Below are 12512 nucleotides of genomic sequence, written 5' to 3'. Positions count from 1 at the left end.
ACACCTATTGACACAGTGAGCAATTAGTACACAGGTATCCGGTCGTTTCGCTCGGGTAGGTGTAAACTGTGGACGAACGTGTGGACGAAAGTGTGGACAGCGGCCCTGTAAGTTTGGTGGGCTGGCATTTCTTTGTCTTTCAATATATTTAAAAGAAATTGCAGTATATTATGCATTATAATCTTTTTAATGGGTCAGCGAAAGAAAAAAAGAAAAAAATTATTTTGATGGGTGATTTTGATCAATGAGTGGACGGACTTTTTTGAAGGTTTTCGAAGTGGCCTTTGACTTTGTGGACGGGGAAATGCGAGGTCTAGTGTCCCTGTGATATTTCTAACTAGTCCAAATAATATTCTTTCACAAAAACTACTTTTATTTGAATGACAATGACAATATCATTCAGTTGTAGGCAAAAATAGTTGGCCGTCTCTCAGCTGCTCAGAGCCATTTTCTTTGACCCGACCTTTTCGCCACCAGTCGTTTTGCTCAAAATCGAAGTCGTTTCGCAGGCCAAAGTGACAGCCACTTCGACAGGCTGGTTACTCTAAACTTAATTACAGTAATTGGCGACTTTTTATTTCTTCTTCAGGTTCGGACCCCCTCATCAGGCCTACCCAGATTGTCGCCAACCCCCTAACAACCGGCCAAGCCTGGTGAACCGTGAACATCCCAAATGCCTGAGTACAGAGTAGAAATCCCAGTGTAAAGAGTCGCAGAACCCTTGGAGCAGCAACCCAATGAAGAGAAGCTATTTGGGGAAAATGTGACCGAAATCCCTTCAAGCAGTGAGACACCACTTCGGGGGACGAGTGTGATGGTCCAAGATAGTTGTGGTCAGTCACATAGAGCTTTGTGGTGCCCCCTCGAGGTTGTGAGAGACGGCGGAGACCGTCCTAAGGTTGTGACAGTTCTAACGGAGAATAACTGTAATTGGACTGAGTCCTGATTGTGACCAGACCGTCCCCAGGTTGTGACATTCCTAACAGAGAATAACTGTATAGTTGCGGTCTATACAAACTGACAAGAAAGCTGATTATGATATAGACATGATAAGGACACTGAGTGACATTTATTGAAAAAAAGATAATTGTAGGCCCGAAGAAAACTTGAAAATTTACATGAGCAGAGAAATGAAAGTTTGATACCTAACTAATTTCTGAAAGATCAATATTTTGGTTTGCTAATGTGCCTTCACTAATATGTTCTTTCGTTTTCATCTCAAGAAATATCAACCTGAAAGTGATTTTGATTTTATCGATAGATACCTCTTACACTAATCGATATTCTAATGTAAGAGTTTTTTAAATATATTTGTCATAACAATTTCACAATACCCAAAATATGGGTCATACCAGCAGACCACAGGCCCAGTCTACATATAGGCCCGTACTATAAATCAGATACTTGGTCGTGGTCAATTGGACAGATTACCACTCGGAAGAGATTGTCCCCATGTTTATTAGAAATGTCTTGAGGCCTGTCCATATGATTATTGGAGATGTCTCTTGGACAAATTTCTCTTCGAGTAATTTCTGATTGAGGAGCCAGCACAATTAAATACTCCATTGGCATGTGTGATGTTATCATCAGTATCTTTGTCACAATTCTGTATCCACTTTCATCTCGGTTGTGTTGGCATTTGTTTCAGGTCTCGCACATTCCCAGAAACCCAATGTTCTGTTGATTGTTGTGGATGATTTGAGACCAGCTATTGGCTGCTACGCCTAAAAATCTAACGAGGACTGACAACGAATTTGAGGGCTTCTTTCCAAAATTACACTGTAGACAAATTGATCAAGTAAAGTATTTTTATGTAGATATTGACGTCATTTTGGTGGCACGTTTAAGATGACTGTGGTCCCAAGTAGTACTCAGGTTGTACTTAAAGAGTTGTCCGGTAGATATTGGGTGATATGAATAAAGACTAGGAAATGCTTTTATCTAAATCTCCATGTACATTTACACTAGGCCTTCCTGTACAAAACCGGAGTAAAAGCATTTGCTAGTCTTTATTCATATCACCCAATGTGTACTGCCAGTCTCGTGAGATCAGATAACCAGCTGGCAGAGGTTGGTTGTTCCATTGTCCGTCCTTGTGAGATGATTACCATGGTACAACCAAATCAGTTGTCTTGTATCACCCATGTAGAACGCAAGTGTAATGTTGTCTTCTACAGCTAAGACCCTTTGAAGGTTGTGTCAATGTCTTCCCAACCTGACCAGATAACCAGCTGGCAGAGGGTAGTTGTTTCAGAGTTTTTAGGTTGTGTCAAGGCCTTTACAATCTGAATAGATAAGCAGCTGGCAGAGGTTGATTGTTTCGAAATCCCACAGACAGAATGATATTGGGATTTCACCAATCTTAATTGCAGTTGCCTGTACCATGACAGAAGACGGACGAAATAGTGCGATGGCCTTCATGATTTTGCTCGGGTTCGGGAGTTCCTGGGCTGTTAAGGGCAGGCATAAATTGGGTCAGGTCAAGTCTTGGGGTTGAAGTGAATCTGCGATTTTTTTCGTAAGGGTCATCTCCATCAAAACCAATTCACCAACTTAACGTTGCCCTCTTTTAAGGCAACAAAATAATGAAAACCGATGCAAAGACAGGAGACTAAAGACGGAATACAATGTACAGAACACAGCCTTGTTATTCATGAAACATAGACTCTTGTCGACAACAAACAGTCAACAGAATTTTGGCAGGCTTTTTCAAAATAACAATGATGTGAAGTGAAAAAATACAGCAATAAAAGTAAGTCACTCTATTGCAAATTACTTCCCACTAACAAGTTGAGGTGTGCCCACAAGTTGCTCGGCAATCAAAATGGATTGATACGACGAACACCAGAGTTCAAAGGCGAGAAAGGATTCACTTTTTGCCCACATCAACGCATCATTCATTGAAATCGCTGTTGATCGAGGAGCGACACGTGGCCATCGGAGTGACTAGGGAGATGAGAGCTGGCGATTCAGTCCATGCCTGTTCGAACAGGCCACCATTCCTCTCCTACACTGCTTTGGAGTCTTTGGTAAACTTGGATGAGATCATCAGTGGGTGGTGACTTCTTCCTAGATTTTCTGAAGACAGAAAATAGAATTCAATTCAATACAGTACATGATTGTGGCAGAGCAAGGGACAAGGATGTGATGTGACAAGATCGAAGAGCAAGACCAGCGTGAATCTACACGACACACTATGGACTAGTGGCTCAGATTCTCAACTAGAGGTCAAGAGGTCCCTGGTTCGAATCCTACAGTCGGTGAGAGACTCAGGCAGGTCTCTTAGACACTTGCCTCACTACCCAGATGTATAAATGGGTTCTGGCGCTGGGCATATGGACAAATGGGACAGCATTTTTTCCTTCTTTTTTTGTTACTAACAGGATTGTGTGAAGCCCAGGCTTCAATCTCTTCATCTATCTGGGCCCTCGACGATGGCACCTTTGGTCCTTCCTTTTCCAACAAGTGTCTGAAACAGTGAAAACAAAAACAGAGTGGAAAGCATTGACGGCGTTGTAGGTTAGACACTGCTGCTCAAATGATTTGAAATATTCTCCTCACAACCCAAAGAAGAAAACCTAGGTGGCTTTTTCGTTATGCATTTCTTTGCAGTGAATTAACGAGTAAACATCGTCTCTCAGACACTTGGGAAACGCATCTGAGAGCATCTCAGTTTCAAAATTTTCCTGCTGGAGACCCCCAGACCTCCCTTCGTGGGTGAGCGCCTACTGCGCTTTCATGTGATTGTGAGGGCGAGCCCTCACCATATTCAGGCTTCGCCCTCAACGGGGCCCCCTCTATCCAGCTGTGCTGGATCCACTCCCTTATTTGATGGTGACCTACCATTGTGGTCCAGCCACCAGTCAGACAAGGATCCCCTTTTGCGATTTGTTGCTACTTCTGGCTGTACCAGGGCTACTTTTTGCTGGGTCACTGGATGTACCAAGTCATGCCCGCTGAAACGACGAGTGATCATATCAACATTGTTGTGGCGATACTCTACACCATCCCTTCGCAATTCCCACAGCCCGTGATCACTGTTCACTAAAAGATTTGAGAAACAGGTTGTCACAATTCCGTTGGCGTCATGCAATTTGAATTGCAGCAGACGTCGCGGTTTAACATAAGTTGTGTACCGGTGCTACCGAATACGCTGCATGACACAAGGGCCTTAACATCACAGTAGAAAAGAATCATATTGAATTTGGCTAAATCACAGGGCTCAGCCAGGCCTCTGAATCTGATATCATGATGGGGGCGGGCGAGGGGGTTGGTCCAGCAGCGGCTGGCAGCGGACATTTGTCTTCATGACTCTTGCTTAGCGCTGCTACAGCTTAAAGTGCTGTGGTACAGTCTAGAAGCAGTGTCATCATTGGCGAAATGGACCAAAGTTTGTGAGGGGCTGAGTTTCGTCCAAAAATAGATCTGTTTACACACTACGGCAATGGCGTATTGCAGGTACACGTCAACGGGTCATTGATTGTCGGACGTCAGTTCGCCAAGAAAACCAAAGGAATCGAAGGATTCATTGAACTCATCAACACATCATTAGTTTTCAGTGAAGTGCAACTGTATTCCTAGGTAAATCACTTTGGTATATAGAGAGTAAGATTACAATTAACTCACGTTAAAGTTTGAGTTCCGGGGAGGTAGCGTTGTCAGTACGTTGGTTTAGGGGCGCAATAACCTAGCTTATAGCGAGCAATTAGTACACTAAGATTTCAGTGATTAACATAATAGTTGCAAGTATTTGGCATTTTAGACTCATAATTCGTGCTATAATAACTACGTTGTAAACATAATGCTCAAAATTGATTCATGAAAAAGTTGTTAGGGCAATATCAAGCAAGCAGTAATGGAAAAAAGTGTAATTCCATTAACTGAATATTGTTTTTAGACACTATAACATTTTAGGCCTACTTTTCCGTAAACCACGAGAACAATGTATGTGAAAAAAACAACACATATAAGTGAGGCGCCGAGTATACAGTAATTGTAAGGTAAAGAAAAGCTCGGTCTCTAAAGTCTGGAGGTCCGGAGTCCGTAAATGTGACGGTCACGAGAGTGATTTGTTCTTACGGATAGATCGAGAGGGCGGTTTGGGGTTCCGCCGACGGTGCTCGCATGCATTAGTCGTATCCCCGAAACCTTTACAACGCGAACAAAGCTCGTGGCATCCATGACGGTATAGGAATTGACGGTGAGGTAACAAAAAAACTCGTGGCATATCGGATGCGCATCCGATGACGGTAAAGAAATTGACGGTAAAGGATCTCGTGGCATATCGGATGCGCATCCGAAGACGGTAAGGGAATTGACGGTGAAGGATCTCGTGGCGTATCGGATCCGAAGACGGTAAGGGAATTGACGGTGAAGGATCTCGTGGCATATCGGATGCGCATCCGAAGACGGTAAGGGAATTGACGGTAAAGGATCTCGTGGCATATCGGATGCGCATCCGATGACGGTTTTATATACATATATATTATATAAATTTTAGTTTTACACTATTATGTAAGTGCAAGCTCTAGTGAGCTCACACAACTGTTTGACAGTCCTGGCTCCTCCATCGTGCTGACAACATGATGAGAGAGATGAGACAGTCACAGCCATTGGCTGCTCTGCCAAGTTGTCAACATGGTGAGAGAGATGAGGAAGTCACAGCCAGGCCGAATCAGTCCTGGCTGCTCCACCGTGTTGACAACATGATGAGAGAGATGAGGAAGTCACAACCAGGCCGAATCAGTCCTGGCTGCTCCACCGCGTTGACAACATGATGCGAGTGATGAGACAGTCACAGCCAGGCCGCATCAATCTTCGCCGCACTGCCTAGTTGTTAATAAGGCGAGAGAGATGGGACAGTCAGAGCCAGGCCGAATCAGTTCTGGCTGCTCCACCGTGTTGACAATAATTATGGTGAGAGAGATGAGACAGTCACAGCCAGGCCAAATCAGTCTTGGCTGCTCTGCCAAGTTGTCAACATGGTGAAAGAGATGAGGCAGTCACAGCCAGGCCGAATCAGTCCTGGCTGCTCCATCGTGTTGACAACATGATGAGAGAGATGAGGAAGTCACAACCAGGCCGAATCAGTCCTGGCTGCTCCACCGTGTTGACAACATGATGAGAGTGATGAGACAGTCACAGCCAGGCCGCATCAATCTTCGCCGCACTGCCTAGTTGTTAATATGGTGAGAGAGATGAGAGACAGTCACAGCCAGGCCAAATCAGTCTTGGCTGCTCTGCCAAGTTGTCTATATGGTGAGAGAGATGAGACAGTCACAGCCAGGCGGCATCAGTCTTCGCCGCACTGCCTAGTTGTTAATATGGTGAGAGAGATGAGACAGTCACAGCCAGGCGAAATTAGTCTTGGCTGCTCTGCCAAGTTGTCAACATGGTGAGAGAGATGAGGAAGTCACAGCCAGGCCGAATCAGTCCTGGCTGCTCCACCGTGTTGACAACATGATGAGAGAGATGAGATAGTCACAGCCGCAGTACTTCGATCGTTTTTCCTCCGCACGTGCTAGGACGTGTCTGTCGGAGCTGACAGCTATCTCGATGATTAGGACCTCCTTTTCCTTCTCATAGAAGACGAGCATGTCGGGGTGCCGGTGTTTTATAGCCGGGCCCGTGGGGACTCGCGAGTCCCAGAGCAATCTCAGCTTCTTTCCAGAGTACGAGTGGTCATTGGAACCGGTGTAATGTTTTTGAGTGTTTCTGTTTTTGAGTGTTTCTGTTTTTGAGTGTTTCCCCTCATTGTTTGGGAACGCTCAAAAATAGATTGACAAGTTTTTCTGTGTATTCCCCCCCCCCCCCCATTGAAAAGTCGTGGTCTCTCTAGCTGCCTATTGTTTGGAAACACTGACACATGGGAAACAACCACAGATGTTACACCGGCTTCTCAAGACCACATACAGATGGTATCCATCAATATGTGTCTCCTTGACTGATGTAAACAGTACCGGTACCATTATATAGAGGATGTAGGGGCATGCAATGGCTGTATGGGAGGATAGGTCATGCCCCAGACATCAACAATCGGTGATCCTCAATATTGGTCACCATGGCATGCATGCATGCATATCTTAGAATAAATTAACTATGTTGCATATACATGGCTGTATAGCAAAATAGTCAAAATTAGCAAAGATATGCACATGTCACTGTGCTACGAGTATTTGGTCAGCAGGCGTTCGTCTATTACGCGATCACGACCACTTCAAAACGTTGAGCAGATAAACGAAAGTTTGATACCTAACTAATTTCTGAAAGATCAATATTTTGGTTTTGCTAATGTGCCTTCACTAATATGTTCTTTCGTTTTCATCTCAAGAAATATCAACCTGAAAGTGATCTTGATTTTATCGATAGATACCTATTACACCAATCAATATTCTTATGTAAGAGTTTTTTAAATATATTTGTCATAACAATTTCACAATACCCAAAATATGGGTCATACCAGCAGACCACAGGCCTAGTCTACATATAGGCCCCTACTATAAATCAGATACTTGGTCGTGGTCAATTGGACAGATTACCACTCGGAAGAGATTGTCCCCATGTTTATTAGAAATGTCTTTAGGACCGACTGACTGATGAGACTGCCCATATGATTATTGGAGATGTCTCTTGGACAAATTTCTCTTCGAGTAATTTCTAATTGAGGAGCCAGCACAATTAAATACTCCATTGGCATGTGTGATGTTATCATCAGTATCTTTGTCACAATTCTGTATCCACTTTCATCTCGGTTGTGTTGGCATTTGTTTCAGGTATCGCACATTCCCAGAAACCCAATGTTCTGTTGATTGTTGTGGATGATTTGAGACCAGCTATTGGCTGCTAGTGCTACGGCTAAAAATCAAACGAGGACTGACAACGAATTTGAGGGCTTCTTTCCAAAATTACACTGCAGATAAATTGATCAAGTAAAGTATTTTTATGTAGATATTGACGTCATTTTGGTGGCACGTTTAAGATGACTGTGGTCCCAAGTAGTACTCAAGTTGTACTTAAAGAGTTGTCAGGTAGATATTGTGTACTGCCAGTCTCGTGAGATCAGATAACCAGCTGGCAGAGGTTGGTTGTTCCATTGTCCGTCCCCGGCCCCCCCCCCCCCACTCCCCTTATTTAGGGGGTACATAGGCTTGTTCCCAAGTTTTAAAATCACCCCCTAATGGAAGGAAACAGCATTTTTTTGTACCCCCTATTTGCGGGCTTTTGTGAGGAAATTGACCCCCTATTTGAAGGAAGGATTTGATCTTACCCCCCTAATTGAAGGGAGTCTTGGATCCCTACCCCGAGGATTGTGTTTGATACCTTGGTGATAGCAGGCTGTGTTTCCTCTTCATCATCATCAAGGGCTTCCTGAGCAACATGTCTAAGGTGGGTCTGCACTTCTGGAGCAGCAAAGTTCACATCCCCATCAGGATCTTCATGGAAATGCATAACGTGTTCCTGAACATCATCTCCTTGCTGCTGAGGATCCTCAGAAGACCCAGGGAAGGAAAACATGAGAAAATATACCCCTATTTTCAGTTTTTGAAGGGAAAATAGCAGTAATAACACCCCTATTTTATTGATTTTTCGGGGATTTTTCCCCGAAACAAGAGTGAAAATTAACCCCCTTTTCCCGAAAAATCGGGAACGCGCCTGCGGCCCCCTTGACTATGGAGGTGGGGGGGGGGGGGGGGGGGCTGGTGTCCGTCCTTGTGAAATGATTACCACGGTACAACCAAATCAGTTGTCTTGTACAGCTAAATGACCATTTGAAGTTGTGTCAATGACTTCCCAACCTGACCAGATAACCAGCTGGCAGATGTTGGTTGTTCCATTTTCCGTCCTTGTGAGATGATTACCACACGGTACAACCAAATCAGTTGTCTTGTATCACAGTGTAATGTTGTCTTGTACAGCTAAAGGACCCTTTGATGGTTGTGTCAATGTCTTCCCAACCTGACAAGATATCCAGCTGGAAGAGGTTGGTTGTTACGTAGGCTGTCCTGTCGTCTCCAAAGTTCATTAGCGGTAACCTTAGTGTAATTTTTAGGTTGTGTCAAGGTCTTCCCAACCTGACCAGATAACCAGCTGGCAGAGGGTAGTTGTTTCGCGTCAGAGTTTTTATGTTGTGTCAAGGCCTTCACAATCTGAATAGATAAGCAGCTGGCAGAGGTTGATTGTTTCCACATCCCACAGACCATGCAGACAGAAAGATATTGGGATTTCACCAATCGCAATTGCCGTTGCCTGTACCATGACAGAAGACGGACAATAGTGCGATGGGCTTCATGATTTTGCTTGGGTTGGGGAGTTTCTGGGCTGATAAGGGCAGACATACATTGGGTCAGGTCAAGTATTGGGGTTGAGAAAGTGTTAGGTGTTGGTGTAGGGGGCCTACCCTAAGGATAAAATAATGTGTCTCAATTTCACCATGGCAATCTGACAGCACTTCACCATAGTGAATTGGGACGGTGAAATATTTTACCATGGTGAGCATGGTAAATTCTACATTCATGGTGAGCATGGTAAACTTTGAATTCACCATGGTGAACGCTGCTGCATTCACCATGGTGAGCATGGTCAACTCCGATTTTACCATGGTGAATCTGAGATTTTTTTCTTAAGGGTCATCTCCATCCAAACCAATTCACCGACTTAACGTTGCAAGGCAACAAAATAATGAAAACAGATGCAAAGACAGGAGACTAAAGAAGACGGAATACAATGTACAGAACACAGCCTTGTTATTCATGAAACATAGACTCTTGTCGACAACAAACAGTCAACAGAATTTTGGCAGGATTTTTCAAAATAACAATGATGTGAAGTGAAAAAAAAATAAAAAAATATAGCAATAAGGCCAGAGTCCTCTATTAAAACATGTGTACATTACGTGTACATTATTGTGCATAGGTTTTGGTAAAAAAAGTACTCATTGGACCAATCAATCTGCACAAAATTTTATATGTGTCAAGAAGAACCCTTTGCCAATAGCATAATAAAGTTTTAAAAAATTCCAATACCGATTGCCTGAGAAAAAGAGATTTCCGTACACCATATCAATCAAAACGTCACTGGCGCATTGATATGGCCCTGTCAAAGTACAAGTTCTAAACTGACCAGTGAGACCACATTTTCTTAAATATATTATCAAAAAGCATATTTCTGTGATGGCCTGACTCTGTAGATTAAGAATCAACCACAGATTGAGAATTAATTCCACTTTGGTCCATCCCAGCCATGTATTTACCACAACTTGACATTTTGATAAGCTCTATTTTGATAAGCTCTATGTGACTGTTCCACACTTCCGGTCGTGGATGAATACAGGTCTCTGCCCATAAAAGTAAGTCACTCTATTGCAAATTACTTCCCACTAACAAGTTGAGGTGTGCCCACAAGTTGCTCGGCAATCAAAATGGATTGATACGACGAACACCAGAGTTCAAAGGCGAGAAAGGATTCACTTTTTGCCCACATCAACGCATCATTCATTGAAATCGCTGTTGATCGAGGAGCGACACGTGGCCATCGGAGTGACTAGGGAGATGAGAGCTGGCGATTCAGTCCATGCCTGTTCGAACAGGCCACCATTCCTCTCCTACACTGCTTTGGAGTCTTTGGTAAACTTGGATGAGATCATCAGTGGGTGGCGACTTCTTCCTAGATTTTCTGAAGACAGAAAATAGAATTCAATTCAATACAGTACATGATTGTGGCAGAGCAAGGGACAAGGATGTGACGTGACAAGATCGAAGAGCAAGACCAGCGTGAATCTACACGACACACTATGGACTAGTGGCTCAGATTCTCAACTAGAGGTCAAGAGGTCCCTGGTTCGAATCCTACAGTCGGTGAGAGACTCAGGCAGGTCTCTTAGACACTTGCCTCACTACCCAGATGTATAAATGGGTTCTGGCGCTGGGCATATGGACAAATGGGACAGCATTTTTTCCTTCTTTTTTTGTTACTAACAGGATTGTGTGAAGCCCAGGCTTCAATCTCTTCATCTATCTGGGCCCTCGACGATGGCACCTTTGGTCCTTCCTTTTCCAACAAGCGTCTGAAACAGTGAAAACAAAAACACGGTGGAAATCATTGACGGCGTTGTAGGTTAGACACTGCTGCTCAAATGATTTGAAATATTCTCCTCACAACCCAAAGAAGAAAACCTAGGTGGCTTTTTCGTTATGCATTTCTTTGCAGTGAATTAACGAGTAAACATCGTCTCTCAGACACTTGGGAAACGCATCTGAGAGCATCTCAGTTTCAAAATTTTCCTGCTGGAGACCCCCAGACCTCCCTTCGTGGGTGAGCGCCTACTGCGCTTTCATGTGATTGTGAGGGCGAGCCCTCACCATATTCAGGCTTCGCCCTCAACGGGGCCCCCTCTATCCAGCTGTGCTGGATCCACTCCCTTATTTGATGGTGACCTACCATTGTGGTCCAGCCACCAGTCAGACAAGGATCCCCTTTTGCGATTTGTTGCTACTTCTGGCTGTACCAGGGCTACTTTTTGCTGGGTCACTGGATGTACCAAGTCATGCCCGCTGAAACGACGAGTGATCATATCAACATTGTTGTGGCGATACTCTACACCATCCCTTCGCAATTCCCACAGCCCGTGATCACTGTTCACTAAAAGATTTGAGAAACAGGTTGTCACAATTCCGTTGGCGTCATGCAATTTGAATTGCAGCAGACGTCGCGGTTTAACATAAGTTGTGTACCGGTGCTACCGAATACGCTGCATGACACAAGGGCCTTAACATCACAGTAGAAAAGAATCATATTGAATTTGGCTAAATCACAGGGCTCAGCCAGGCCTCTGAATCTGATATCATGATGGGGGGCGGGCGAGGGGGTTGGTCCAGCAGCGGCTGGCAGCGGACATTTGTCTTCATGACTCTTGCTTAGCGCTGCTACAGCTTAAAGTGCTGTGGTACAGTCTAGAAGCAGTGTCATCATTGGCGAAATGGACCAAAGTTTGTGAGGGGCTGAGTTTCGTCCAAAAATAGATCTGTTTACACACTACGGCAATGGCGTATTGCAGGTACACGTCAACGGGTCATTGATTGTCGGACGTCAGTTCGCCAAGAAAACCAAAGGAATCGAAGGATTCATTGAACTCATCAACACATCATTAGTTTTCAGTGAAGTGCAACTGTATTCCTAGGTAAATCACTTTGGTATATAGAGAGTAAGATTACAATTAACTCACGTTAAAGTTTGAGTTCCGGGGAGGTAGCGTTGTCAGTACGTTGGTTTAGGGGCGCAATAACCTAGCTTATAGCGAGCAATTAGTACACTAAGATTTCAGTGATTAACATAATAGTTGCAAGTATTTGGCATTTTAGACTCATAATTCGTGCTATAATAACTACGTTGTAAACATAATGCTCAAAATTGATTCATGAAAAAGTTGTTAGGGCAATATCAAGCAAGCAGTAATGGAAAAAAGTGTAATTCCATTAACTGAATATTGTTTTTAGACACTATAACATTTTAGGCCT

General features: G+C 43.9%; 2 long non-coding RNA genes across 4 annotated transcripts; both read right to left on the bottom strand.

The window, feature by feature from the left end:
* Positions 1–2630: 2630 nt before the first annotated feature.
* Positions 2631–4893, bottom strand: LOC135493447 (uncharacterized). 2 transcript variants are annotated; one of them, XR_010448241.1, is made up of 4 exons: positions 4627–4893; positions 3844–3956; positions 3295–3469; positions 2631–3078 (listed from the first exon to the last, which is right to left on the bottom strand). It is a non-coding gene; the product is annotated as an uncharacterized LOC135493447 (long non-coding RNA). The 2 variants fall into 2 exon arrangements; XR_010448242.1 differs by having other exon boundaries at positions 3382–3469; positions 4627–4880.
* Positions 4894–9719: 4826 nt separating this feature from the next.
* LOC135493435 (uncharacterized) lies at positions 9720–12512 on the bottom strand. 2 transcript variants are annotated; one of them, XR_010448238.1, is made up of 4 exons: positions 12221–12512; positions 11437–11549; positions 10888–11062; positions 9720–10671 (listed from the first exon to the last, which is right to left on the bottom strand). It is a non-coding gene; the product is annotated as an uncharacterized LOC135493435 (long non-coding RNA). The 2 variants fall into 2 exon arrangements; XR_010448239.1 differs by having other exon boundaries at positions 10975–11062; positions 12221–12504.

The sequence above is a fragment of the Lineus longissimus genome, chromosome 9 (genome assembly GCF_910592395.1).
Source record: "Lineus longissimus chromosome 9, tnLinLong1.2, whole genome shotgun sequence".
In the NCBI taxonomy this organism is placed as follows: Eukaryota; Metazoa; Nemertea; class Pilidiophora; order Heteronemertea; family Lineidae; genus Lineus; species Lineus longissimus.
Note: the sequence above shows the minus strand (reverse complement) of the source record. Positions and strands in the feature narration are given on the sequence as shown.